At 44.5% G+C, this 24,057-nt stretch overlaps 1 non-coding gene across 1 annotated transcript; it reads left to right on the forward strand.

The window, feature by feature from the left end:
* Nucleotides 1-17,127: 17,127 nt before the first annotated feature.
* On the forward strand, nucleotides 17,128-17,200 carry Trnaa-cgc. The gene has a single exon. It is a non-coding gene; the product is annotated as a tRNA-Ala (tRNA).
* The last annotated feature ends 6,857 nt before the right edge of the window (nucleotides 17,201-24,057 follow it).

Genomic DNA, 24,057 nt, shown 5'->3' on the forward strand with positions numbered 1-24,057 from the left:
AAACCTGCTTTATAGCCAGGAGACCATCACACTCATTTTGTTAGGACTCAAGTACTGGCAGCCACAAGCGGTCACCACGAACATCTATACAGAGATAAAGATTGTGAAACATCTCAGAAATTTTAATATGAAGGAGGAGGGCGTGAAATTGAATGAAATTTGGATTCCAGTGCTGAAGAAGATGTGTACCAGTATTCCACCATGGGATGATATTAACAGTGAACGTCGGCAGTCGACAACGGCCAGCTGCGCTCGTGTATTCGAAACATGTGAAGTCACGCAGTAGCAAGCCATAGCAAGCCATGGTGTCAATCGGACATTCAACAAAGCTACGATCCCCTTGAAAATGTTCTCCGCAGATGGGGACGAAACGTCGGGTTTTAAAGTGAAATCCTTTCGACCACGACATAATAGCCCGGAATATTTTATTAATTGTGACAATTCCATCCGTGAAAGTTTAAATTTTACAATTAGACGGCTGTACTGGGAGGGGATGTCAAGAAATGTGCGACACGTGGAAGGTTTGCCGAAGAAGATAGTGAAGCTTTTGTGTTTCCTCACATATCTGTCTCGTTGCACAGCGGTCAGTATTTCGAAGTTTTTGAGGATTAAGCGACTAAGCAGATCGGCCAAGGCGCATGCGGATTTTCAAACGGACGGAAGAGGCTTTAGTACGAGAGCGGATTCTACAAACCGGCAGCGATCAGGCAAGCACCGACTGTGAGTTAATGTTTCTCCATACTACTACCAGCAATAAACTGTGTAGTTCTGACTGGTATAGAATTGACAGACTGTTGCATGATACCATTACGAAGCGTATGTTGACAACATCTAATAGACAGAAGAAGAAATTTGATAACTTGTAACCTAATAATAGGATCCACCATTTAAACGCCTCCCCTCACGGTTATCAATTTATCCGGACGTTCCTTATCTGACGAGAGATATGTGCTTGCCAAGGGTGCAAATTTTGCCATTAGCCCGCCAGTTGCGCCCACGGAAGAAATAATAGCCAGTGTAGAAGCAGGCATACGTGCCGTGGACAAGGTTACGGTTGAAGAAATCTGTGTAGCAGCTGTAATAGTATTCTCTCGAGCAAAGCCTCCAAGAAGTAATTTAACTATGGCTGAGAGGTTCAAATGGCTCTGAGCACTATGGGACTTAACTTCTGAGGTCATCAGTCCCCTAGAACTACTTGAACCTAACTAACCTAAGGACATCACGCACATCCATGCCCGAGGCAGGATTCGAACCTGCGACCGTAGCGTTCGAGCGGTTACGGACTGTAGCGCCTAGATCCGCTCGGCCACTCCGGCCGGCCTATGGGTGAGAGGAATTCCTTAAAACGCTTCAGTGAAGACGATAGTGTTATCATTCTTCAAGCTGACGAGGGAAATGCAACGGTTTTTTGAATGTGGCCGACTATTATAGCAAGATTAACGACTTATTAGATCCGCAAACATTTAGGAAACTACGTAAAGACTCCACTGACAAAGTTCTCAGAACTGTTACGCGGTTGATAAAGAAGTCCTCCATCGAACAGAGCTCTCAGAAAAGTCTTTTCAATTCAGTTGCGCTAGCATAAAGACTTTATGGATTGCCGAAGATGGACAAAGATCACGTTCCTCTAAAACCTATAGTGAGTGATATTGGTTCGACCACCTATTCGATTGCCAAGTTATTGACAACATTAGTACGACCGTATATGGGCCGATTGGATTCGTATATCAAGAATTCGGCACATTTTATCTGTAAACTGAACGGCATAGTGGAGGACATATTAGTTAGTTTCAGTGTGGTGTCGTTATTCACTATGGTTCCACTCAATGAAGTATTGCAAAAGCTGAATCGGATTTTTCCTCCCGATGTTGCAGAACAGTTTAAATATTGCCTCACAACCACATATTTCAAATGGAACGAAGAGTACTATGAAAAGACTGGTGGAATCACTATGGAGAGCCCCTTAAACCCGGTTATATTGAACTTGCTTATGGAAAAATTCGAGGATCAGGCATTGTAAACTGCGAACAAGGAACAGAATATTTGGTTCCGTTACGTGGATGATACGTTTGTTTTGTGGCGGCATGGCAGAGAGGAACTGGATCGTTTCCAGAGACATCTGAACGGAATCAATCCTAAGATTCAGTTTACCAAGAAGGACGAGGCAGGCGGAAGATTAAATTTTCTTGATGTGCTAGTTTTCAAGAAAGACGATGGTAGCTTGGGTCACACACACGGACACGGACCGTTACCTGTACCGGGATTCGAATTACCACTCACAACAAAAGCGAGGAATCATAAAAACGTTGGCGGATAAAGCAAGGAAAATCTGTGTACTAGAGCTGCTTGATACAGAATTAAAACATCTCACCAATGCATTGCTCAAGAACGGTTATTCGTTCGATGTAAAAAGAGCGTTAAGACCACCGCGTAGAAATCATAGTAATGCTCAAAAGCCGGTGAAATCGAAAGTTTTTCTTGCCATTCATTAAATTTGTGACTGACCGCATAGCCGGCCGCGGTGGTCTAGCGGTTCTAGGCGCGCAGTCCGGAACCGCGCGACTGCTACGGTCGCAGGTTCGAGTCCTGCCTCGGGCATGGATGTGTGTGATGTCCTTAGGTTAGGTAGGTTTAAGTAGTTCTAAGTTCTAGGGGACTGATGACCACAGATGTTAAGTCCCATAGTGCTCAGAGCCATTTGAACCATTTTTGAACTGACCGCATAGGAAAAATCTTGAGGAAGTGGTAATTTACAAACCCACACAAGACCACCTAAAATCGGCCAAGGATGCCCGCCAACCGCTGGAAAAAGCTGGAATTTATAGGATTCCGCATAGTAGTGGGGAGGTGTAAGTGGGAACTACAAAAAGAACTGTCACAAAACGACTCGAAGGACACAATATCAATTGCAGAAGAGGGGAGGCTGACAGATCAGCTGTTGTGAAACATGCTTCACGGCGAAGAGACCATCACATTCATTTTGATGGGACTCAAGTATTGGCGGCCTCAAGCGAATACCACGAAAGGCTATACAGAGAGGCCATAAAGATTGTGAAACGCCTCAGGAATTTCGTTAGCAAACAGGAGGGAGTGAAATTGAATGACTTCCGGATTCCGGTGCTGAAGAAAATGTACAGCAGTCTCCCATCATGGGATGATAGTAACAGCAGACGACAGCTGTCGAGAACGGCCAATTGCGCTCGCCAATTCAAAACATGTGACGTCACGCCAGTGCGCGGAAGCTCGCGGAAACGGAATTTTACTGTAGCCAGTAGCCAGCAAGGTTGTGAATCGGACATTCAACAAAGCTACGATCTTCCTTGAAAATGTCCTCCACAGATAGGGACGAAACGTCAGATTTTATAGTTAAATCCCTTCGACCACGGCATAACATCCCGGAATATTTTATTAATTGTAATGTACGAACTATTTGTGATATGCTAAGAAACATGAAGAACGAACGATATTGTTCAATTATCTTTCAAAAGGCCAGCAGAATGACAGATATGCGACTCTCGCGAGAGTACAATTCCTTCTCTCAGGATGAATGCGTTCAAATGTATCGAGTCTTTTGTTATGATATTTTGGATCACGTTTTGATACAGAAGCATGAGAGATTTAGCGAATAAGAGAAAATTAAGTTTGTTTGACTTGCCAATACCACAAAATTTGAAGAATACCACATTTGTCCCTATTTTGTATGCCGAAGAGAAGTGCAGAAAGATTTCCACTGGAAAGATTGTAGAAATGCTTAACTTGAATAAGGACTTTTTAAGGATTCTTATGACGCGTTCTTCCTTATTTTGTCCATCTACTACAGTATCCGTGGAAATAAGCTTTTCTTGCATGAAGCGTATAAAAACATATCTGAGGAAAGTAATTTCAGAAGAGAGACTTTCTTCTTTAGCGAATATTTCAATTCAGAAAGCACTTCTAGCGTGGTTAATAGAAACCCAAACATTCTATGAAGACGCCACCGACAAGTTTGCAGTCGTAAAGGACCAAAGATTGATTTGGTGTACAAGAAAGAGGTAAGTTCAATTATTAAGAGAAGCTTGTGTAAATACAAGTAAATTTTTCTTTCTGCTAGTTCTTCGTCTTTCCAGCCACCAGCATCGATTGACTGCTTTCACTCCTCATGAGCTGCGGATGGTAGGAAGAGGTGACACGTACGTTTATTACGGAACAAGACTGGAACTGTTGCATCAATTTAAATAAAACGTAACACTAGGACACAGTTCTATGGTGAGAAAGGACTCCTATACTTCGTTTAAAGTAATTTGAAGTTTCAGGGAGTTGATTGGTAAGGGTCAGCTACCAGTCAATCGTAAAACTGTAGTTCTATTTGGGGGTCACGTGCTCGACAGGTTTGGATATTTTATAGGTAAATGTGTGGCTCTATCAAGCATGGTAAACTGCAAACTGATCACAATGTCCATCACCACTACAATCTTTCGATCACAAATGCATGAAACCTACAGCTGCTCCCACTACATATCCTATCCGAATGGTCAGATTAAAAGCGATCATAGTGCTTGTCTGCAAGGAGTAAGTCTCAGTCAAGATTATGACTTGATTAGTAATTAAATCTATTTTATCAAATTCAGAATAAAACTTTCGTATTAACCCAAAATAAAATGTTAATCAACCAAATAATCAAATCAGTTAGCTCCGAGGGAACCAGACTAAACAGTAGGACGAGTTGTAAAAGTAACGTTAAGAACACAATTTGAAAACCATTTAATATTTTTTCACAAATAACACGTAATTCCAATCGCTAACAGTAATGATTTCTAAAGGTGCTTGATATCGTTTTTATAACACTCCAACTATTTCTTAACATGTGGGAAAAGCCTCGGTTTAGTATAAGAAAGGGCTCGTCTTATATACACACAGGAAGAAGGGAGCTTAAGGATAACTGTATATATCAGATAAAAACATGATGGGCCAGAGAAATGTTAGCCTCACTTATCAACCTCATTGTCGGCAGCTCGCGTAGGAATCCTATATATCGGGGGTCGAAAAATATGGAAGTATAGAAGATAAAGCCAACCCTCATTCAATTTCAAATTTAAATTGGACAACACGCTTGAACGAATAATAACGTTGAGCTGAATGCTGTCGACATGGCGGGAACGCACGTGGTATAATTTAGTTAACCAACACAAAGAAACATTGAACTCAAGAAATGAATTCAAGACGGAGACAGAAAAATAATTCTAACACGACAAATGGATAACACACGCACAACACATTCACACATAAAATATACCAACTGAAACAAGACATAGGTTGGACAAAGCACTCTCCCATCGTTAAGTAGCTGTAAGATATGAGTCGCATTATGTAACTGAAATATTAATAAGCATCTTTGCACACCTTTCCTGAAATAGATACTCCGGTGTGATTTACCGTGGCTATACTTCCAAGAAATCCATTGGCATCTCAACTTCAAAAAATCCTTAAATATAAGAGATGACAAGGGCGGACAACTTCGCCTTCCGAGGACCCATCGAACAGCGATGTTGCACGTTACCGGACTGATGTCCCTAGGTAGTAGCGGAAATGGTCAGAGAAAGTAGCTTCCTGCACCAACTTATACAACAGTTGCTGCCCAGTCCTCCCTAATGTCTCTTTGACACAGCAGAAGCTACTTAGTCTCTACACAAAAGTTGGCTAAACTGCCTCTACCACTCAATCTCCGCCCAAGAACCAAAGTACGTGGAAGATCCAAACACATTGAGACACTCTTGCTAGCAGACGAGATGAGGAATGGAAAATGGAAACACAGACATATAACATGAAACGTAATAAACAAATGAGGAAAAGAACAGGACTATATATAGACTTCATACACCTACAGATGTATGAAATAAAAAGTATAGATTGAGAAATGGCAGTTTTTAATGAGCCGCTGTGGCTGTCTCACGAAACACTCTGCTGATCCTTCTTCTACTCAGAATCGAAAGCACAGATGTATTGACCACCAGCGGTGCAAGTAAGTATAAAAAGACAAAAGGCAACTTAGTGCCGCCAATGGAATGACTTACATTGAGGCGTTTCACATAGTTTTTTTTTTTCATTCCAGCTGGAAAAAGAGGGTGGGAAAGAGGTGACATCCAAGCATGACTCTGGAATGCTTGGTACAATTTTACATTATGTAACGTATGAAATACTGTCTAGGAAAATATATTACTCAGTAATGCAGCTGCAGCGCTCTTAGGTTTGAAGTGGATATGTAATTAGGTGGTATGTAAATGCGGCACAAACCCCTACTTTTCGGGGGCAAAAAACTTATTTTTATCGGTCTCGTTGACATTTAAAGCCTACGGGTGCAGGTGTCAGGGGGAGAGAAGGGGTAATATCTAAGTATAAATGTGAAATCTCTGGAGAAATAACAACGAAACCTAGTCCTCATATGATGTAGTTTCAGAATGGTTCAAATAGCTCTAAGCACTATGTTACTTAACATCTGAGGTAATAAGTCCCCTAGACTTAGAACCACTTAAACAAAACTAACCTAAGGACATCACACACATCCATGCCCAAGGCAGGATTCGAACCTGCGACCGTAGCAGCAGCGCGGTTCCGGGCTAAAGTGCCTAGTACCGCTCGACCACAACGGCCGGATGATGTAGTTTACTATCTAGGAAAAAATGTTGCCAGAATGAGACATCAGTGGCACTGATAAAGTTGGGTGTGCGTTGAGGACATGGAATGTAAAAATAATCGGAAACGAACGATATTAGTGACGAATCCATAGTTTTCGCTGTCGCTTGGCTGGCTGGTGTCAGTCCTGAAGACACGTAACCGCCAGAGACGGAGGTGGTGGTGCGAATCGGTGAGATGTAAAACATACTTCTTATAAACCAGGAACAATTGAGGTAAACTTGGTACGACTGTGGCTTATTATCTCAGAAATTAATGCTGTGGTAGTAAGACATTCCTAGCACAACCGATTTCATTCCTTTTACTAATATAAGTTTCAGATTAAGAAAACGGCCAACACCAGGTAATCAGCTGATCGGTGGTATGGAGTTCATTTCAGCCACACGAGATTTTCAGAGGAATCATCGTGAAGTACCTTGCAAGTAGCAGTTAGAGCAGCCTGTCTCATCAGGACTAATGTAATGGGCAGAGCTAATGCCACTACGTGGTCAGAGATCAAGTGCAAATGGTGGGAGCGAGTGCTTCGGAAATATGGTACAGGAAACGAGCTGACCCCCTAAAAGATACGACACGGTGCGGCGCGGAACAGTGCTAATCGGCGCTCGTCCGCCTGTGACGACTTCCGCTGCCCGACGAGCAGAGGGTTCGCACTTGCTGGGTTTCATTAAGCGGCTCCGAAATTTGTTAAAGAGACCGTGGCTCAGTGGAGAATGGTTGGGGGGGAAATTGAGGAGCACGTTTTTGCCCCAGCCTCAACTAAAGGGTATATCGGCCGACCGGGGAGCCCATCCAAACCGGTGATTTCGCCTCTAATCGGCTTCGATTGCTCCGTGTGTTTCGTTTTCTGGCGGCCTCTGTACTCCCTGCCGCGCACGCTACTGCCGTTCAGCCTTCCTGGAAGGCCGCAGCAGCCTGCGTGAAGGTGACTGCGGGCTCGAAACGCTCAACAGGCATGGTAATTCAGCCTTATGTCAATCCTTGCGGCTGGTGAAGGACTTCGCCAAGAGAACAGTGGAAATAACGTCGCCACTCGTTTCATCTGAATATTCGTTTAGCATTAATCGGGATTTGTCAATAGGTTCCTTCGCTTCAAATTAGATTGTGTGGTTTGGGGGAACGAAATACAGTATAGTAACTATCATTTAAGGTAAATATATCCAAGCAATCTTGAAACTTACGTTCAATGTGGTTTCTAAAGACTGGAATCACGGTAGATAAAAATCTGATACTAATTCTTTTTCTGACAGAAAGGGTTGGATTATCCGTTCTCAAAAGACTGAAAATATCCATCGAAATTGCTCCAATAAGAGCAAAACAATGTTGATTGATGCCACAAGCTTTTTTAGCGAATATTTATTTCTGAGTGAAGAGAGCTTAGTGCCACTGTATAAGAGTTCAGAGGGATTATTAAGCTTCCACAATGCCGACCGAGTGCCATTCAGTCAATTCTGACTGCAATCAAGTCACAACAAACGAAGCATATTCAAAAGTTTCGGGAAAATATCTTCACTGAGTAATCTAAGAATATACAGGGGCTGGACTAAAATCCGGAAACACAGCGAGAAAAGTGTGCACTGCAGTCGTCCTCAGTTGAGGATGCGGATAGGAGGGGCGTGTGGTCAGCACACCGCTCTCCCAGTAGTTATGATGGTTTTCTTTGACCGGGGCTTGAACATAAATACAGATGCTAGCCAAGACTGCATGTCGGCTGTTCTGTTTGACTACGAACGGGTCGTCTCCAACATCCTCAATACGTTGCAACTGTCAGTCAAGTTCAGGACAGTGTTCTGTATAGTCACAAATGCATTATGTCTGAGCTAAGAGAATTCGGAAGTGGGTGAATTGTTGGTGTTTTTTTTTTTCGTGACCAAGGTAGCCAAAGAATGTGGAAACGTATGGAAGAGGTAAACCACATGCAGGAACGGCGAAAAAACAATCTGGTAAGTGAGAACGCGTACGAATGTGTGTGTTCAGAGATCGTGCCGGATGGTCCTTGAAGAGGATTGTGACGAAAAATAAGAGGATAACAGCTGAAAAAGTCACTGTAGAGCTGAATGTCAATCTCGCGAACCCTCTCAGCACCAAGAAAAGGCGAAGGGAGCTGCAGAAGCACGGAATTGCAGGGCGAGCTGGAATTCCAAAACCACTCATCAGTGATGAAAATGCCCGTAACTGGTAACCAGAGCCATAAAAGCAGGACTATGGAGCAATGGAAGACAGTCATTTGATAGAATGAGTCTTGTCTCACAGTGTTTCCAACTTCTTACCGCGTATCGTGGTATTCAATGTCCCCTTCAAACTGACTCAAAAGTTGCACCACAACATAAATCAAAAATAAGTAAATTAAATGATCACGATAAATTAGTACCTACGAAAGAACCAATGCAGTTATCCGTATCACATTTATTTAAGATTGAAACCATAGATATTAAATCACTGGTATTGACCCCTCACTGCTTAGCTCTGCCCTGCTTAACGCACACGATCTGCTAATACACACGAATTGACTGACACCACCGTTGTACGAAATATCAAAAAAAGTTAGTACCCCAGTGCAGAAAGAATTGTACTTGTGATCTCTTCAATTTATTATAAAGTCAGTACAGTGCCAGAGCGTATGCTACATCAGCGTAATCGTAGAAATGCGGAGATACAGAGCGCTGCTTCTCGAAGATTTCGAGCCACAAGCACTGCTGGAGCCTCTCAGATCTCTGGAATATGACTCGAAAACCTTGGACGGTTGACTGCGGTGCGAATACTGCTAAATGAGTATTGCCTTATAACTTTAGTGTGCAGCAGATGATGTTTGCTGTACCAGCGACGAACGCCCAGGTGTAGGGCGAAATTCAGATAACGTATAGCAGCAAATACAGTGTTCTAACAGCTGTCTACTACAAAAGAGCACAAAGCAGCAGTCCGTCAGTCGTCTGCACAGAGCGCGTCCGATCTGAACGAACTCTAAGATGGAAGACGGCAAATTGACTAAGTTTCTCTATTGTGTTTCCTGCAGCAAATCCCAGTTCCCGTCCCCTTTAAAGGTGGGTGGCGAATCATTTCTGGAAGTCGCTTTCTTTGGTTTTGGAGTCGAAGCTTCTGGAATATCTCCGCAGTTCGTCGACGAAATGTGAAAATATCAATCCACGTCAAGTCGATTACATTTTTGCCGGAACACGCCATGCCTACGTGCTCAACAAGTTAACGGCCAGCGGCGCCGTGCTGACGGGTCTCAAGCCGTGCGGAATCCGCTGTATTGTCTACGGTCGCGACTGCCAGGCGCCGGCCGCCACAGCGTCTCGGGGTTCGCGAGTCTTAAGCTACTAGAACGAGATTTTCACTCTGCAGCGGAGTGTGCGCTGATATGAAACTTCCTGATAGATTAAAAATGTGTGCCCGACCGAGACTCGAACTCGGGACCTTTGCCTTTCGCGGGCAAGTGTCCAACCATCTGAGCCACCAAAGCACGACTCACGCCCGGTCCTGACAGCTTTAATTCTGCCAGTATCTCGTCTCCTACCTTACAAACTTTACAGAAGCAGAGTTCGAGTCTCGGGCGGGCACACAGTTTTAATCTGCCAGGAAGTTTCTTGAGCTACTGCTCCCATTTGCTCTACAAAGACGGCCGCTGCGACCCACTCGTACTTCCCACGGCTACGTGTCTCAAGAGTTTCAGAAGGAAAATGGTATAAGTATACGCTCTTATTCTTTCTTACACTGAGCTAGTACAGTATTGCTTCTACCCAGTCACCCAACATGAACAAACGCAGATGATACAGTAACGGATTAGACCCTATCTGATATCTCCCTTTATCAAGTAATACCGAAAGGGAAGGCTCCTTGTAAGGTGCAAAATACTACCACCTTGCAATCTACAGGAGCATCCAAGCTAAGGTCCCATTATTAACAGCTCTTATTGAAGGTTATACTGTTCAGGTAGTATTAAGAACGGCGAGTTGGATGCAACTGGAAGTGAACAGCAACGAAATCATAAGGTCAGACTGGAATATTTATCATAAGGACTGGTTGGTCGCAGGTGGTAGTGGCTATTTATTGCAGTAAAGAATTCGATAACACGAAGGCTATTTGGAAAGTAAGGTCCGATAGGTTGCGGAATGGAAACGACAGTAAAAATCCGATGCAGCTTTCCACAAATGTGTTGGGCAGTGTCTCTAGTATACGTGTCGATAGCATCACATTGCTCTTTCCAGTTCTGAGCCCACAGCACGAATATAACAACAGTGTCTCCCGCTAAGTATGGGTACTCGCTGCGAGGTTCTGCCTGATTTCATGCGACCCCATGTAATGTACGTATAATGCATGACAGGACTCGGACACACACAGCAGGAGCATATACGATGCCCCTGCAGCGTTTTCGATGGAAAGCGTTTGATCAGCCACAACACGGCCCCGACTTGGCTCCCTCTAACGAAAATGAACCGCTTGCAACGAGAACAACCTTTTGGCACAGACAACGACCAGCGTAGAGATGCAGTGGAAATTACAGGCGGCTGACTTCTATGTCGAGGGTACTGGAAAGTTGGTACAACGCTACTACAAATGTCAAGTCTGACCGGCCACTACTTAAGGAAACGGCTGGATGCTGTAGCAAACTGTTGCAAATAAAAAAGTTTTTCATTTTCTCTGTAGTTTCCATTTCGCGACCGATCGGTCCTTGCTTTCCGAATAGCCCCCGTATCTAGGGTAGGTATCACGGATTCCTAATGTGATTAAATTTTCATGGTTGGGGTTCACAGTCACCTAATTTTTGAAGGACATCATATTCGCCGTTGACTGTAGAAATTGTTTATTTCACTGTTCCAGTTTCAGCCTTTGGTCGATTTTGAAGTAGCACTGCAAAAGATTTTGTGTGAGCACATGTCACAAATGTGCTACAGCGAAGTTTTCTGCAGTTCCACTTGAAAATGGCCCAAAGACCTAAATTTCAGTAGTGGAATAAATAATTTGTACAGTCAGCGGCAAATATGGAGTCCTTTAAGATAGTTTCCGAATGTGACTTAGTCTGAGTGAAGTTAAGCATCAAAAGTAGATCAACATGGTAATCGGATGCTTTTATAGATCACCTGTGTTAGGAGCTATAGTGGTAAGGTGCTTGAGTGTGACTTCAACTCACCAGGTAGATTGGGAGAGTCATGCCATCAAAACTGTTGGAAGAGGATTATTCCGAATGTCTTGTCCGGAAACTATTGCGAACAGTTAGTTAAAGAACTAATTCCTTCAGTTAATGTTTTGAAATTCCTAACAACAAATCGATCTGAACTTCTAGAATCAGTTAACGTAGAGAAGGATACCAGTGATCATATGGCCGTCATAACATTTATGAGTATGGGTGTTAATGTATAACGACCGTCAACAAAGGTAGGAAATGTTTTTGCTTAGCAAGAGTGACAGGATAGAAACTGTAGAATATCTGAATAGTCAGCATAAAATACTCAAGCGGTGGGGACAAAGATGTGGAGCACAAAAAATTCAAAACCATCGTTCATAATGCAACTATGTAGGAACTTCTGCATCTGATTATACGTAACACACAGAACCATCTTCCAGTTACAGTATTATAAAATTTATGCCTAGCGAAGTAGAAGATCAAACAATGTATTTCATTCCAAGATTAATGCTATTACTCCCCACAAGGGTAAATAAAATTAATGGAGGTGATAAACGAATCTTGTCTATCTGAATAACAAACAGAATTAAGTATTTCGACATATTTATATCCAAGAGATTTATGTGATATGGAACATTGCTAGCATGACACGTCAATTCGATCCCCTACGATACTCCACACTACGAGACTGAGTTCTGCCTTCCTCACACTGCATGTAAGTCCGCGAAACACTCCATGTGAGTATGTGCCAAAAAGATAAAAAAACCAATGAGAAATGCTAGCGATCGCCTGCACCAATCACAAACCACCTCCATTTACCGTACAACTTTCCCCCCTCTATAAGACGGGGAAAAGCTGTTCCTCCAGTCCTAACACATTTTGAGACATCGAATAGGCGTTCACTCTTACATTTTATGCTATCGCGGTTGGCGTCCCAGTCGACATACTGTTATTTCGCACGCACGAGAAACAGCACAGCTTGTGTGATACGTGGCCCCGGAAAAAAGCAAAAGCTCTCCTAGCGCCACAGCGTCGGATGTCCCGCAGTGCCGCCCCTTTTCCGCTGCTTCAGCAAAATGTTTCCACAGGTCTAACTGATACCCACCTTACAGGGATGTTCACAGGAAATAACGTGACGACCTCTGCAGAAACTGGAAATGCGCAATGCCTCAGCCGGACAATTTTCAGTGTCTCAGTGTGTTACAACTCGGCGAAAGCAGACGTAAAACGCCTGGCGGTGGATTCGCCACTTCCCATGGCCAGTGGACCTCCCTGTGGCTCAGGCAGCGCCCTCTGCCTCGGCTTCCGCTGTGTGAAAGCCAGTCTCCTTTCATTCTGCTGGTACCTGCTCTTGCGACCCACTGTGTTCTCCCAATTGGCACAGTAATTCTCCCCTGCTCCAGACGTGGCTATCCGACAAAACAAGGACTGAGCTCCACTACCTCTAATAACTTCACGCATCTAGCTACCACTGAATTCAGTATTATAATCACTATCAACCCTCTTTGATAGCCTTCTTGACCATAGACGCTTCCTAACCAAATGAAAGTACCCTAATTGTATGCGTTAGCTCCACTGCTCCAAAGGACTTGTCGTCTTTTAATCTGACTAAGAACCATATGACGGTTTGGTCTTACGTAAAGTCAGAGAAATGTTCGAAGTAATCTACTCAAACACTTAATGACCAAAGGAAACGCGGCAAGTATTTTTGGTGCTGATTTAATTAATAATTAGAATATTTTACTGTTCTGATGCTTACAGCAAGGAAGTCGGTATGGAAGACTTTATTGATATAACAAAATACGCTGATTGGCAGTAGGGTGACCTGCGTTATTTGCATGTCTCTCCTTGTTAATTCGGTGACGGTCTTTAATGGATTGTGAACGGCTGCGGTCGGTACTAATATGAGGATTCGAGAGAGAGAGAGAGACAGGAAACGCTTTGGCTGGGCAGGTATGTGACCGGTGTATGGGGCCGCAGCCGGGGTGGCGTAAGATTTTGCGAAGTGAGGTCGCGCCTGAACCTACAGGGTGCGGCAAGTATTGTCCTCTGACAACGGCTGCTGGCGGCTAAGCTCCAGCCTCGGGCGATACGGTGCCAGGCGCAGACGTCGGGGGCGACTTTTCCATGTTTTTCTGAGTTCTTTGGGGATTAGAATGTGCAGCCTGTAGAAAGTTCAGTCCACCATAAGGTAATTTTAGCCGCGTAGTGGTCCTCTCTGAATTTCTTGAGCCTGATTGCGAGGGTGTGGACACTGGCGTGAGAAGGTGCACTTGTCATAAAGAAGAGTGACCTCAGATCGCAGTGTTCTAATGAATACTTTTTCGTAGTAGGGGAGAGCCCCTTGTTGCCATTGGAAGCTAGAAATGACGCGCTATTTTCGCGGGATTCTCTGTTGGAAGACTCCTCCTAGTTGGTGGGACTGGCAATATTTTGGCGACAAGGAATACGTAGGACGCAAGTGAGCGCCGCATGCGAAGCACTGGCTGGTACGACGTGAAGGTGAAGCACATGCGAGCAGGTTGCGAAAGTGTCCGGATCGACTTGGCGTAGCAACGCGTTAGAGGGTGGCGCATCTTGGAGTCCTGCTCAATTGCTGACGACTGTATTACGGGCCACTGATGATGCTTCGCAAATAAAAGAAGCGAAACGCATATGGCAATAAACAGCCTTCAATTAGTTGCATAGACGGTACATACCTCCATGAATTAAACGCAACTAAGGAAAAGACGGAATACAGAAAAAAATGACGATAAATGTAACATATTGATTATACACAGGAAAAGAAGTCCTCTTATTGTTTATTCATCTATCTGGGCTATCTGGGATCCTCACCAGGAACGACTGGTAGTAGAGAAAGGTATAAAAGAGAGAGAGAGAGAGAGAGAAAGAGAGAGAGAGAGAGAGAGAGAAGATGCAACGAAGTGCGGCGCGTTTTGTTGCGAGATCGTTATGTCGGCGCGAGGGCAATACAGGGATGATCAAAAAACTTCAGTGGCAGACGCTACGAAAGAGGCGTTGCGCATCGTCGAGATACTACTGAAATTTAAATTTCGAGGGAATACTTTCGGGGAACAATCGAACAAAGTTTTACTTCGTTCCACTTACATCTCGCGCCATGTTCACAACGAGAAAATTCGAGAAATTAGATCTACTGCAGAGCCTTGCCGACAGTCATCCTACTCCGCGCCATTCGCGAATGGAACAGCGAAGGGGGAATCAGTTAGTGGTGCCAGAAGTACCCTCTACCACACACACTCATTAGGCTTGGGGGTATCGATATAGATGAAGATGTAGATCACTGTCCTCGGAACACAGTAGCACTTTTGTGGCCTTGTGACGCGAACAGTCATCCTGCTAGAAGATACCATAGCCAGCGGGGAAGATATCAAGCATAAAGGGAAGCATTTACTCAGAAAAAATGTCACGTACTCCACAGCTTGTTTAGGGTCACTCCTACAGGTCCCATGGCACTTCAGATGATTGTCCTCTAGCGTAACATAGTCCCCAACGGCCTGTGGTTTTTGCCTGGACGACACCATACCTAGACACGACCGTGGATCTCTTGTAGCCACGTGATTCATCAGACTTGGGAGCACTTTTCCGCTGACCCAGGGTCCTATCTCGGTGATCCTGTGTGCACTGCATTCGTAATTGTCGATGTAGTTAGGTTAAAATGGTCACATGTAACGGTCTCTGCTACAGAGCCCCATGTTCAACAATACACGCTGAACACTGTGTTTCTAAGCACCAGTGTCGTGCTCTGTCGTCGGATCTGCCACAGACCGCCGCCTACCATGTGTTATTGAGCTGGCTAGCCTCCGACCTCGAGGTACTGTAACGAGACGTGGACGTCCAACACCTTCCCGCCTACTTGCCTTTCAAAGACGCACGCGAACAAGTGATCAGCTTTTTGTACTTATTCGTTTTTGAGACGATCGTTCCCAGGCACCGGACATAATAATCTGACCTTGGCCAAAGTTGCTTATGCTAGTGTATTTCCGACTTTGAGACCCGTGCCGTAGTTACCATTACTGCTCATTCGTCTGTGCTCGTAATATATATTTCTCTATCGTGTCATGTGCCAACAACACCACTATATGGCATCTAATCTCTAGGTGGGCACTAGTTCAAAATGGCTCTCAGTACTCTGGGACTTAACATCTGAGGCCATCAGTCCCCTAGAACTTAGAACTACTTAAACCTAACTAACCTAAGGATAACAAACACATTTATTCCCGAGGCAGGATTCGAACCTGCGACCGTAGAGGTCACGCGGTTCCAGACTGAAGCGCCTAGAACCGCTCTGCCACTCCGGCAAGCCGATGGGCACTAGTCATAACGTTTTGGTTCATCAGCAAACGTAGATGTAATAAAAGGAACATTCGCGATTTGACTAGCAAATGGGAGAGGTGACAGTGGTACACAAAGTGCCCTCCACAAAGTGACTTGCGGGATAGATACGTACAGAGGGTGGACAAAAATATGGAAACACCAAAACGCAGCACATTATCTTGCCAAATACGTTGTAGGAAAACTGTTGGTATTCAAAACAGCTGTCAATCGTCTCTTAATGAATGTATATGGGTCGTCTATGGTTTTGAAGAGAATCTTATACCATCCTTCCTGCAAAATAGTGGCAAGTTCAAGCAATGATGATGCAATCATGCACTCTTGTGTCGAAAATAGGCTCAAAGCCAGAATAATATTATAATCTGGAGACTGGGACGGCTACGGGAGATGCGAAAATTCATTCTCGTGCTCACAAAACCCGTCCTGGGTGGTACGAGCTGTGTGAACAGCATCCTGTTGTCATGGAACACTGCGTCACCAATGAGGAAGAAACACTGTACGACGGGATGGAACTGATCAACCAGAGAAGTCACATAATCATTGGCGGTAATGAGACCTTGCAGAGTAACCATGGCCCTATGGAATACCACGATATGGCTGCCCGAACCATCACCGAACCCATGACATGTTTCTCTCTTAGGACGAAAACATTGTGGGAAGTTGGAAACATTGTGAAACGAGACTCATCTAATCTGCCTTTGCTCCATATTCCAGATTTTATGTGTCGGCACCACGTTTCCGTGTTTTGGGCATTTGCATCACTGATGAGTTGCTTTAGAATTCCATCTCCCCATTCAAGTCCCTGCTTATGAAGCTCCCTTCATGTTGTTTCGGTGCTGTCAGGGGTCGCGAGTGCGACATTCTGCTCTGTAGTGGCTTTTGCCGATGTCGTCCTCCCATTTTTCGTCACAAGCCACTTCAATGACCGTCAGGCACGATCACTCAACGAACACTTTCGTCCGCATTCTTACTCAGGGCTACCGAGCGAGGTGGCGCAGTGGTTAGCACACTGGACTCGCATTCGGGAGGACGACGGTTCAATCCCGTCTCCTGCCATCCTGATTTAGATTTTCCGTGATTTCCCTAAATCGCTTCAGGCAAATGCCGGGATGGTTCCTTTGAAAGGGCACGGCCGATTTCCTTCCCTCACCCGAGCTTGCGCTCCGTCTCTAATGACCTCGTTGTCGACGGGACGTTAAACACTAATTTCCTCCTCCTCCTCTTACTCAGGAATGACTTTTTTCCGGTTTCGCTGTACACGTTTTATCTCTTCGATATGGTGCCAAATATTTCGGCTGTGTTGGTTACGAAAGCACCCACCACACTCTCGCCAATTTGCCCACGTTGGAATGCATAAATGACCTAGTAAATGGTAGGATTACCGGTAACATTGGTAGAAAAGAGTTGGGAGTCGATGATTAATGATTGCTTTTTGCTTTTTTTGGCACATAATAAGAACAGCACTTCGTTCAGCGTTACTCCATTGTGTATTTTATAGCCTTAAAAAAATAACTTGCATTTTATAATTATTAGAAATTAGTTGGGAACGTAACTTCTGCGCTTTTAAGCAAGCAAAGCATTCACTTTTGATGCAAGTACCGCTCACATGATCAAATGCAAATAGGGTATGTAATTGTTGCTGTTAGCCGGCCGGAGTGGCCGTGCGGTTCTAGGCGCTACATTCTGGAACCGAGCGACCGCTACGGTCGCAGGTTCGAATCCTGCCTCGGGCATGGATGTGTGATGTCCTTAGGTTAGTTAGGTTTGATTAGTTCTAAGTTCTAGGCGACTGATGACTTCAGAAGTTAAGTCATATAGTGCTCAGAGCCCGATTGTTGCTGTTATTTTGCACTCAATAGAAATTTCTTCTTCATGATCAAAGGCAAAAATTTCCTGCTACTGCTGATAAGTACGAAAGTTGTTTAGCAAATAACAGGAACATCTTTTATACAAGGATTTTTCCCACTGTGTACAAACTCTAGGGATTGATCAATGACAAAAAAGGTCTATGTCCGTGGCTTCTATTCGAGAGACCATTTATTCAATCATACATTGTTGCAAGACTGCGGTCTAATACGCGCTGTACCACGCAGCCACAGTCACAGTATGCATGGTTTCCTCCTAGAGTGTGGTGCTGCTCCTCATATGTTATGCCCTAGCGCCTTCTCCTGCCATAGTAATTGGTTATGTTGTGTCCGATTCACTTCTCTTGCTGACTCACCTCGTAGTGGATGTGATACAGCGTTGAACACAACAGTTCCATGTTCGAAACGAGAGCTTGCCGATATGGTGTTTACTTACGGAAAGGCAAATCAGTGTTTCGCCGTTTGTCTGAGAGAGGGTTAGACAGCAGTCCACGTATCAATGTACGATTGGACGAATGATCTCTAGCATTGTAACTATGCATTTTCGGACTTAAGTTCATTAGATATTTCTTGTTCCGTATCCTGTCATTGATCAATCCCTAGAATTTGTACACGGTGGAAAAATCGCCATGTATAAGCTTGACGAAATATTCAAGCGATGTTTGATAAGTTTTTGTTTCGCATTTTTCTTTTAATTGCAGCTTGTTTTTGAGGAAATTACGTCTTCTAGCGCTACACAAGAAATCTGCAACAGTCCTCTATTTTCCGAATAAAACCTCAAATAAACATTGACAAGATCGATTTTCCTCTAAGCACTGCTTATTTTTAAGTAACATACTGAAGGATAACAATGTAGAACAAATATGTTCTGTGGGTTACACAGCCCTTTAAACGAGAATAACCTCACTAAGTTTCTGGGTGGTTCACTGATTCCAATTTCTAGGGGAATCTAGTGAGACACTGATCACCTATGCAAACAAAGAGATCGAAATGAGGTAACGCCCGATAGTTATGCACAACACCTAACGTACAGGTAGTGGGGTTACGATCTTAACTGACCAAAGCTACTAGGATGAGCGCCATAGTCTACTCTCACGATAGTTTACAGTAGCCTACAGTAGTGTTAAAAGTCTACTCATCACACATTTTCGTCCAAGTTCTGACTTAGCGGGTTATGTTTTTCGCTTTCCTCGGATGCAGTATAAATCTTCGATATGGTGCCTCTTGAAACAGCAAACACTTTGGTTATCTTGGTTATGGAAGCATCGGCCTTACGACCACCAACAGTTTGCCCATGTTTCAATAAACTGAACTTCGACATATCTACATCTGCATCTATATCTGCATGGATACGCTGCAAATCACATTTAAGTGCCTGGCAGAGGGTACATCGAACCATCTTCACAACTGTCTATTATTCCAATCTCGTATAGCGCGCGGAAGGAATGAACACCCATATCTTTCCGTACGAGCTCTGATTTTCCTTATTTTATCGTGGTGATCGTTCCGCCCTATGTAGGTCGATGTCAACAAAATATTTTCGCATTCGGAGGAGAAAGTTGGTGATTAAAATTTCGTGAGAAGATTTCATCGCAACGAAAAACGCCTTTCTTTTAAAGATTTCCAGCTAAAATCCTGAATCATTTCTGTGACACTCTCTCCGATATCTGGTGATAACACAAGACGTGCTGCCTTTCTTTGAACTTTTTCGATGTATTCCGTCAGTCCTATCTGGTAAGGATCCCACACCGCCAGCAGTATTCTAAAAGAGGACGGACAAGCGAAGTGTAGTCAGTCTCCTTTTGGTAGGTCTGTTACATTTTCTAAGTGTCCTGCCAATAAAACGCAGTCTTTGGTTAGACTTCCCCACAACATTTTCTATTTTTTTCCTTTGAATTTAAGTTGTTAGTAATTGTAATACCTAGGCATTTAGTTGCATTTACGGCTTTTAGATTAGACTGATATATCGCGTAACCGAAGTTTAACGAGTTCCTTTTAGTACTCATGTGGATGACCTCACACTTTTCGTTGTTTAGGGTTAACTGCCACTTTTCGCACCATTCAGCTATCTTTTCTAAATCGTTAAGCAGTTTGTTTTGATCTTCTGATGACTTTATTAGTCGATAAACGACAGCGTCATCTGCAAACAACCGAAGACGGCTGCTCAGATTGTCTCCAAAATCGTTTGTACAGATAAGGAACAGCAAAGGGCCTATAACACTACCTTGGGGAACGCCAGAAATCACTTCTGTTTTACTCGATGACTTTCCGTCAATTACTACGAACTGTCACCTCTCTGACAGGAAATCGCAAATCCAGTCACATAACTGAGACGATATTCCTTAAGCACGAGCCGCTTGTGTGGTACAGTGTCAAAAGCCTTCCGGAAACCCAGAAATACGGAATCGATCAGAAATCCCTTGTCAATAGCACTCAAAACTTCAATTGAATAAAAAAATGTCTCTGAGCACTATGGGATTTAACATCTGAGGTCATCAGTCCCCTAGATCTTAGAACTACTTAAACCTAACTAACCTAAGGACATCACAGACATCCATGCCCGAGGCAGGATTCGAACCTGCGACCGCAGCGGTCGCGCAGTTCTAGACGCGCCTAGAACCGCTCGGCCACAACGGCCGGCAATAGGCCGTTTCCTTCGAGGTAATTCATAATGTTCGAACACAATATATGTTCTAAAATCCTGCTGCATATCGACGTTAACGATATGGGCCTGTATTTTAGTGGATAATCCATAGAACAGTGTACTGATCACGACTGACATTTGGAACGAATCGAGAACATTGCACAGATGCTGTTAGTTGGTTGGTTGGTTTTAGGGATGGGGACCAACAGCAAGGTCACCGGTCCCATCGGATTACGGAAGGATGGGGGAAGGAAGTCGGCTGTGCCCTTTCAAGGGAACCATACTGGCATTTGTCTGAAGCGCTTTAGGGAAATCACGGAAATCCTAAATCAGGATGACCGGACGCGGGTTTGAACCGTCGTCCTCCCGAATGCGAGATCAGTGTGCTAACCACTGCGCCACCTCGCTTGGTACAGGTACTGTTCGTGGTCAAACAGAGTGGTGGAAGCTACAAGACTTGGTTAGCATCTGCACCTACTATATGTTCAAATGGTCCAAATGGCTCTGAGCACTATGGGACTTAAGGGGGGTAGGACGTCAAACGGGCCGACTTGGAGCAGGAGAGGCATCACAGGGCATTTTAATTTCCAGTGTCTATAATTTTACAAATAAATTCATAAAACTTTTTCAGAAACACCAGTAAGGATTCAGGATTCACACTCATTGCAGTGGAAATTCGAAAACAAAACAAAATAATTTTTTTTACGTGTGAAATTTCATCATCTTTTTCACTTACTAATGGCTGCATTTGTTGTTATAGGTACACTTTTCTTCGTAAGTTAGAGAGATTCTTCGATGAATTTTGCACAGAATACATACCATACCCACAGGTGTATGAAACTCTAGAATTTATTTAAGTTATGAAACAGAAGAATGAACTGTTATATTTTAAACTTCGTGTTTAGAAAAAAACACAAATTTTATAGTTAATTACCTCAATTTTCACCAGAGTTTTTAATAGATCTGGAAAATTCTAGAGTTTCATACAAGTATGGTTTGTATGCTGTGCAAAACTCATCGAAGAATCTCTCTTACTTATGAAGAAAAGTGTACCTATAGCAACAAATACTGCCATTAGTAAGTGAAAAAAATGATGAAATTTCACATGTAAAAAAAGTCATTTTGTTATGTTTTCGAACTTCCACTCCTATGAGTGTGAATTTTCAATCCTTCCTGGTCATGCTGACAAAGTTTTATGAATTTATTTGTAAAAGTATAGACAGTGGAAATTAAAATGTCCTGTGGTGCCTCTTCTGGTCCAAGTCGGCCTGTTTGACTACCCTCTTAACATCTGAGGGACTTAACATCTAACTAACCTAATGACATCACACACATCCATGCCCGAGGCAGGATTCGAAGCTGCGACCGTAGCCGTCGCGCGGTCCCAGACTTATGCGCCTAGAACCGCTCGGCCACACCCGCCGGCTAATATGTGCTCAAGGATGCGTTTCTCGCAGTCTTTCCACATTTTTGTCCACCCCCTGTAGATGAAGTAGAAGTACTTTGGTCTACCAGAAGTCTTTCATAACTGTAACGGGTCAGAGAGCAGCCGCAGCGGAGTCTGTCCGCCCACGCGCATGAATGGGGACCAGCAGGCGGCACACATGCTGAGGGACGGAGCAGGCGCGAGGCGTGGCGGCCAAAAAACAGCCGCGTCTCGCCGCCGCTCGTCTCGGGTTGCGGCCGCGGCTTTGTCCCGGCTACAAACAGCGCGCCACGCCGCGAGCTGCCCGTGCGCACCCCGCCCCGTCAATGGGCGCTGGCTGGCCTGCGGCCTGCGCCGTGACGCAGACATCCACCAGCCAGGCGAGCCGGCGGATGCGCTACGTCTGAGCGATGAGCGGCAGACATAGCCTCACCACAGGACTCGGAAAAGCTGTCAGGATACCGACATCTTGAGGAAGTCCTCACAGTTCAGCTCTCGTGCCAATCAGAACTGGAACCCAGATCTCCTACTGTCCCCATCCGTCTTACACCTTCTTACACCTTCACTGTCCATTCGTATCAATGTGAAAAGCATCAATATCCACCTTCGGCAGCGAGGACCGCTGCGAGATGTGCGGAAAGAGACTCAATGAGGTTCTGAAAGGTGTGGGACCGTGTCGACTACTTGCCATGGACAGCTGCACTGTATCTCGGTTGAAGACCCAGAGCGCGAACAGCTCCATCCGGATGGTCCCACAGAATCTGGAATGCACTTAAATACGAGAAGTTTGGTGACCAGCGACATACAGTATACTCATCCTTGTGCTCTTTGAAGCACGCACGTTAACTGTGAGGTGTGTGACAGGCTGCATTGTCCTGCTGGTAGATGCTGAGGAAAAACAAACTGCATGTAAGGTTGGGCATGGTCCCTACGGATAGATGCACAATTGTGTTGCTAAAGAGACCCTTCCAGAATAGCGAGATCACCTAGGGAACGCCAGGAAAACATTACCCAGACTATAACGCTCCCTTTCCGGCCTTTATCCTTCCAGCTATTGTAGCAAGGTGTTTCCTTTCAGGAGTTTCACGCCTTACACGCCATCCGCAGCTCGTGGTCGTGCGGTAGCATTCTCGCTTCCACGCCCGGGTTCCCGGATTCGATTTCCGGCGGGGTCAGGGATATTCTCTGCCTCGTGAAGACTGGGTGTTGTGTGCTGTCCTTAGCTTAGTTAGGTTTAAGTTCTAGGGGACTGATGACCATAGATGTTAAGTCCCATAGTGCTCAGAGCCATTTGAACCATTTTTTGAACCTTACACGCCAACGGCTATCTGCCTGATGGAGCTTCAACCGTGATTCGTCTGTAAAGGCTACGCGTCGCCACTCTGTGGACGTCCAGTCGCGGTACTAATGTGGAAATTCCAGCCTTCATCGCCGATGAACAGCAGTCATGGGTGCATGAACCAGGCGCCTGCTGCAGAGGCCTATACGCTGCAACGTTCGCTGAGCAATTGTTGAGGAGATTCCGTCGATAGCCCCTTCGTTAATCTGAACCATCCGTTGCTCAACACTTTCGCTTCTATTCGCCTATACACATCACTCTAGCCGTCGTTCACCCCTGTCATCCATCGCTCGTGATGCACCACAGATGCCACTTAATGAAGGCACCAGTCGAAAAGCTTACAAACTTAGTAGTTTCGGAAATGTTTCCATCCTTGTCTCTAATGCCAATGATTATGCCCTTTTGGACGCTAGATAAATTCATCCGTTTCTGCATTGCGACAGCTGTAGTGTTTTCTGTGTACTCCCGACACGATTTATATACCCTCCACTGCTGGTGCTGCCACATGCCGTCTGTGAGTGGTTATTGCACGTTCACGTCGAACGTACGCGGTGGTGACTGGAGCGTGTATAATCTCCAGACACTACTGCTAGATGGAGGGGGAATTTCAGTGGCAAATCTGCACTAGTGAGTATTAAA

Source organism: Schistocerca americana, chromosome 3 (assembly GCF_021461395.2).
Source record: "Schistocerca americana isolate TAMUIC-IGC-003095 chromosome 3, iqSchAmer2.1, whole genome shotgun sequence".
Lineage (NCBI taxonomy): Eukaryota > Metazoa > Arthropoda > Insecta > Orthoptera > Acrididae > Schistocerca > Schistocerca americana.